Below are 7,201 nucleotides of genomic sequence, written 5' to 3'. Positions count from 1 at the left end.
GACGGAAATTGAAACCCTCCATTCTAGCCTCTGTAACTCTGTGTCAGTAAGGCCTAGAATCACTCTGACACTTGGAACAAAAACTTGAGTGTTTTCTTTCCAGTGATACCAGGCACATCCCTGAGTCTCAAAGTATATGGGAGCTGTACCAATTTTAATTTGGGTATGACGTTTAGACCAAAAAGCTTGAAAATGCAGGCGACTCTTAAGAAGTACCGACAGTAGCAAACAAAGCACTGAATTATTATTGTTTCTGGCAATAATGTCAGAGAAGAAGGCCCGCCTTGCATTCCTCAGTTCCAAATTATAAGTGCGAAGTCTCATTATAGGTGTTATAATGGACCTGGAGATTAGTTTTTCGTCACCTGCGTTCTGCTTTTCGACACTTTTTTCTGTTCTTACCAGTATGACATTTCTCCATGGAGATCTTTTCTTATCAGAGACTGTTTTTACCTTAATGGGAGCAATGGTATCAATAACATTTGTAATTTTACAACTGAAATTGTCTACAAGCTCAGTGACTGAGACCCCTGAGAGGGTGTGGAGGAGAAAAGCTGAATGAATGTCTCACTGGTGTTTTCAGTGATATACCGTTACTTACTAAATTTGTTTGGACACTTTTGTGCACAGACATAGTGCCATTAAAGAAAACACCGGAATGATCAGAGAGAGCAGCATCAGTCACCACAACCTTGGAAATGTTCAGACAGGAATGGATGCTAAATTTGCTAAGTTTGCGGTTAAGTGCTTATTTTTCTTACTTAGCGGATTCACCATTCTTTTTCTACTACCTAGGCTTGTCCTGGAAAGAGTCATGAGTGCCACTAGGCGTGCAGCCTGGACCCAGCACATATCAGTTAAAGCTACACTACACCAAAGTACAGTACACTTAAGATATCTGGAATGTGGATACTACCAACCCCACCCAAAAGTGGGTTGCAACAAGTAAAGGAAAGAGGAAGGCGGTGAACATTTTGGTAGATGAGAAAAACATCTTGAACAAGGAAATAAAAGACAAATTTGAGAGATGGGAAAGTCCCTAAATTGTTCTAAAGGAAAACAAATCGCCCATGTGACATTGTGACAAATTTTTCTTTTATTTCCTTATGCAAGATGTTTTTCTTATCTACCAAAAAAAGAGAGAAGTCGTAGTTCTACATCTTGCAACTGAATCAAAGGTATCTCCTCTTCGATTTATTTATTATTTATTTAGTTCTGAGCTTCAAGTTGGGGAACTAATGAGAGGCTGATGATGAAAAGAGTAGCAGCAGAGGCCAAGATTTTGGTGGTTCAAGCTCGAAAACACTGGATCCGACACCCTAACTTCCTCCACCACACCCACTTTTTTTTCAAACACCATGCACACCTACAGTTTTTAATGCAGGTTTTCAATTAAAGATACAAATCACATATATGAATACCCCTGTCCACACACATTTGTGTAATTTTGGTTTGGGTCTGTGTTATGTCCCCCTTTGTGGTGTCCAGGGGAAAAGGGGAGCAACAATTAATAATAAGCCGGGTGTTTAAAGGAAGAAAGGAAACGGAAAGAATTGTACTATTAAACTATTTATTTCAACGTAAATGAGTCAAAACAAAAAAAAATCTTTTTTTTTAAAGAAAACAGCCAGGTTCAGGTGATAAAGTATAAGATAAGCCTTTAACATTATCCCACTGCACTGAACAGCAACCCCATATTCACATATGTTATAAATAGGTGAATGTATAACCTTTGGTAGCCTACACGATATATTCTCTTTTGATTAGTTGATTACATTTGCCTTCTGGTTGACAGCACAAAGGAGTGAGGAGAATAGAGAGGGAGAAGGGCAGAGAGAGCAGGATGAACAAGGTGAGAAAATGGCTAGGTAGCCTATAAGACATATATATAGTAGGACTACTGTCTTTTGTTTTCTCTTTTATTTGAAGATTATTTTCTAGTTGATTACAAAATGTTTTGTATGTGATTGTCAGTGATATGATGGAGGAAGGGGGATAGAGGGAGAGAGGAGGATGGATAGAGAGAGAGAGCAGGATGGAGAGAGAGTGGACAAAGAGAGGGACCTGGAAGAACCAGGTGAGAAAGTGGACATATATTGTACGGGCAAAAACACTTAAAACACTTAAAATATTCCATTAACATTATATTTACATATGCATTTCATGGATTTTTGCTATTTACATCATATTCCTGTATTGCATAATATTGTTTTGTGGCTCATCATTAAAGTTGGTCTTCTCAGATTTATTGATGTCTTACTTATCATATAATGTAGTTGTTGTATTAGAGTAAATGCTTTTATTATCAGGCCCAGGCGCTTAAGAAAAAGAGATGGTGGATTTTCCCCATCTGGTTCAGAGGCATTATTAGATTAGATTATTCATCATTTAGCTGTATAACCATATCAGTTTCTATCACTGATGTAAATGAAAAAGTTGAAAATTAACAGCAGAAAAAACATGAATAATCCTGTCTAAAAATATGTTAAGGCCATGTTATTTTACCAGTTCAAGGTATGTGCAGGGGCGTAGCTCAAAGTTCTGGGCCCTGTAGAAAGGCATTTTCTATGGGCCCCTCCCTGCACCCACAGCTATTCATTCTAGCATCTTTTTGGGCCCTCCTCACATGAGGGCCCTGGGTACTTAGTCCCCTTTTTCCCCCCTAGTCCGACGCCCCTGGGTATGTGCTGCAATAATCATACTTTGTAGTTGCCATCTTTTTTCACAGCAGATGCCTTCAATCTGTTGATAGTTTGTCATAATTGCATGTCTCAATCTGTCTATTTCTTTCCCCAAAACTCACCAGAAGTCATGATTTAAGGGTTTAAAAAAAAAAAGAAAGAAATCGTACGGGGGCATAACCCGGACCACCCTAGCTTAACTGCTTTCAACTGCTCATTAGGGGCTGAGCCCCCCCAAAGGTCAGATCCTAGAATCACCCCTGGGGTTAGATGATAAAATGTTACAGACCAAATAAATCTGAATTGGTATATTGCAAATATTATACAAATCATAATGCAGCAATACACCATTTGCACGTCTGCAAAAGGAGTTGAATTGTTGAGTATTTTCTATGTAAGATGTTCTTATATATTGTATAAATCTATAATGTGACAGTTAATGAACTGATTTCCTGTTGGAAAGACAGTAAGTGGAATTACTGTAATTGTTGGGTCTAGAGTGTGGTCTAGACCTACTCTATCTGTAAAGTGTCTTGAGATAACTCTTGTAATGATTTGATACTATAAATAAAATGGAATTGAATGCAATGCAATGTATTGACTGTGTGGGACTTTTCAGAGAATATTTTTAATCTCTTACTGCTAAAGGAAGCCAAATAAAGGAAAGACACAACTGAGTTTCTCATCATCCCGTAAGACAACTATCTGATAAGGAAAACAACTGATTGCTAGGTGTTTTTCATTCTTTGATCTTTTGGCGCCAATCAGTCATTGAACAAATATGTTGACAAAGACCTTGTTTTTTGTTTTGGTTTCGAGGTAGAAGTTAACCACATGTACATAACTGGAATCTCTTCACACTTCTGCTTGGTGTACAATGTACTTGACTGTCAGTGTTGAAAATAAAACTCACGCAATTTTACAAGTTTGCATGTTTGATCGTGAAAACAAACAGCACCTCATTCCAGACAGATGATTAAGTCCTCTTTGACTTATCAACGGAGAGATTTTCATAAACATTTATCTGGTGTTAAAGCTTTAGTGTGTAACCTTTTGATATTAAAGAGGTGATAGAATGATTATATAGGGTATTTCACACTGTTCCTTAAGGTCTCCTAATAGGGTATGTAACATTGGTTGGGCTGAAAATTGCCCGAATGCTATTTTATTAGGCCCTTAACTACCCTGTGAATATGGCTCTATTTGGAACAACAGCTTTTCTTCCAAATATGGTATGCTCATGAATATTTAGATGAGCTGCGCGCTGATTGGTTTGAGCGAACCCCATAGAAACACATTGGAGACGAGACAGCAGGTCTCATATTTCAGACACTGCAAAGTTATACGTTGTTTGTCGGGCTATTTCATTATTAAATTCACTTCTGATACGTTTTTATGCGAGAAGTCAACTATATAAAGCTCAAATATGGGCCGTTTTACGAAAATTTATGGCTAATTGCAAATTTGGTAAGACGTGTCGGACTTTAGGAGCTCCACACAGTCTGACAAGAAAACAGCAACCTCACCCAGTGAAAGTCACCGTTTCTCGGCTACTGGACTACTGGAGCTCCGTGGAACTCCGCGGAGCTGGCTGGCTGCCAGCTGCCGGCATAACTAGAGTATATTTAGTTTGCATTTCGTCACGCCACTTATATAACATCTGACCCAAGGTCTTATATAGCTAACTGGTGTCCGATTTCAATTTAATGCATTTTTGTGAACATTAGGGATTTCGTTAGCTGCTACTTCTCGCTTCAATCCTAGCTATGTGTACAGATCGGAGCTAGCTAGTTAGCTTCACTTTTGGCATAATTAAAGTCTATTTACAGTTTGAATTTCGTCATGCCACTTATATAACATCTACCCCAAGGTCTTATAAAGCTAACTATGGTGTCCGATTTCAATTTAATGCATTTTTGTGAACATTAGGGATTTCGTTAGCTGCTACTGTCCCCTCATCCTATGGGTAGCTAAAGATCGCGGCTAGCTGCAGGCCCTGGAGCTCCATCAGGGCCTCGGCATTTTGTAGTCCAGTAACCCAGAACCGGTGACTTTGCGCAGGTATGGAGCACCGCGGGCTTCCCTTCGTGACGGAGATCCAGCTAGCTCACAGCGAGTCTATGAAGTAGGACACGCCGAGCGGCAAGGCAGCACCGGCCACTGTCACATAGCCTGCTGAGCTCCTGCTGAACTGTGACACACAGTCGGACAAAATTTGCAATTATAGCTTTATAGCTTTAATTATAGCTTCTATGTACGTCTTATTTACCCACCGAACAGTCGTTATTCAACTATGACAAGGTAAAATCGTTTTTTCATTCTATCACCCCTTTAATGAACGTCTGCATTCGCAATCACGGAAGGCTTGTATCATGTGGCCGCGCCGACAGTGTTGTTGTCATTACTTAGAATTCCTCATGGGGGCAACAGAAACTACGCACTATAGCTTTAACAAAATAAGAAAGAAGAAAAGGCATGTTTACCCAAATTTAACAAACTATTTAAATGAATTTCCAGAAAATTGGCAAAACACTACTACTACTACTACTACTAATATTAATAATAATAATAATAATAATAATAATAATAATAAAACATTTAATTTGTGTCGCACTTTAAACAAATCTTAAAGTGCTACATATTAAATACGAAAAAAAATTAAGAAAATGAAACAACAATAGGACAAGGAAAGGGGTTAATAATCAGCCAGAGCTCTGCTAAAACGGTGGATCTTAAGGCTGGGTTTAAAAGCATTCACAGTCTGTGTTGTCCTCAGGTGGTCAGGCAGACCTTTCACAGACTGGGAGCAACTGAGCAAAAAGCCTGATCGCCCATAGTATGGAGCTTGGTCCTAGGGGGTTTCAGGAGATATGCTGAACCAGAACGGAGGGGACGTGCGGAGGTTTGTGGGGTAAGGAGTTCCTTGAGGTAGAGGGGATTGTCACCATGGATGCACTGGTGGGTGAGAAGGGAAACCATGTACTCAATCCTGAGTGAGACCAGAAGCCAGTGGAGTGATTTGAGGACAGGGGTGATGTGGTTGTGTCTGCACACCCTCATGAAGATCCCTACGCTAATGAGTGTTTCCATCCAGTATTATAATAAAAACATTAGAACATTGGTTCATATGCATTATGATTCATTCACCAAGTCTGTTTTCAATGCACTTTGCTTTTTTTTTTTTTTTTTACCTTTATTTAACCAGGAAGAGACTCATTGAGATTAAAAATCTCTTTTTCAAGAGTGTCCTGGCCAAGATAGGCAGCAGTACAACCACATATACAGTACATACAAACAGAAAATACGCAAAAACACCGAAAACCTAAAACAACTGACACAGCAAATCTTTCAAAGTCAACCACACTCCTAAACACATCAGTCAAAACATCTGCAGCCAGATGTGGCTGCCTCCAAGTCCATCAACATCCTCTTAAAAGCGACCAATGAGACTAGCTCAGTAAGTTTCATGGATTTCTGTAAATTGTTCCAAGCAGAGGGAGCAGCAAACTTAAAGGCCTTTTTTCCCAGCTCAGTTCTAACCTTTGGAACAGACTTGTACTGTATGTAACAAGTAACAGTACTTGTATGTATACTTGTATTTATAAACCTACTTTTCCACCTCAGCAAAGTGCAAAACCCTTCATTTTTAAAAAAACACACTTTACTAATATAGTTTTTAGGGGGAGGGGGAGGGGTTAGACGGAGCCCAGAGGAGATGCTACTTTCAAATGTTGCTAATGTTTTAACATTACCATCCCTGCCTTTAAGTAAAACAAACTTTCTTCACTGTATTATTGCTAATTTTACTTAAGTACTAGATCTGTGTACTTCTTCCATCAGTGCTCCCAACACACAGCAGATACAGAAACATTGGTATTACACAACAGCGACTGAATTGAGGTCAGTACAATTTATTTTCTTGTAGTTGTAGGCTTTGTAATTACTGCTCAAATACAAACTGTCATCCAATTTTAATTGAAGTATTTTTGTTCTGGATGGCAGGGACGTACAAACGGAAATATGGGCGGGCATGATGTAACCAAACCCTTTTTGTCATAAAAAAGTATATAACACCCTCCTACCTTGACAGCATCATTCACAATACCAATCACGAAGAAAGGATGGAGGAAGACAGAGGCAAGACACAGTAAGTACTCTGAGGGTCTAAATATTAACTTTTTATATAGAAGTTCCAGTTTATTGTTTCTGTTTCATTCGAAATAATGTGAAATAAAGTTGTTTGAATTGAACTGAAAATAATGACATAACAGCAAGCCATTAACTAGTATTTGATATTTGCCTGTAGTTACAGTTCTTTATATGTTCATGTAAATTTAACAAGGGAAATTACTTATGCACTTTTTTAAACCAGACAAAGTGAAAAGATTTACGTTACCAGATTTTTCTATTTACCAAGCAGTATATACATGTATAATACTTTATTTATAACACATTATGTAGGTAGCAGATAAAATGAAAGTAGTTTTGACAATTATCAATGATCAATTATTTCAACCTAT

The sequence above is a fragment of the Sander lucioperca genome, chromosome 16 (assembly GCF_008315115.2).
Source record: "Sander lucioperca isolate FBNREF2018 chromosome 16, SLUC_FBN_1.2, whole genome shotgun sequence".
In the NCBI taxonomy this organism is placed as follows: Eukaryota; Metazoa; Chordata; class Actinopteri; order Perciformes; family Percidae; genus Sander; species Sander lucioperca.
The sequence above is the reverse complement of the archived record's forward strand: the minus strand, read 5'-3'. Positions refer to the sequence as shown.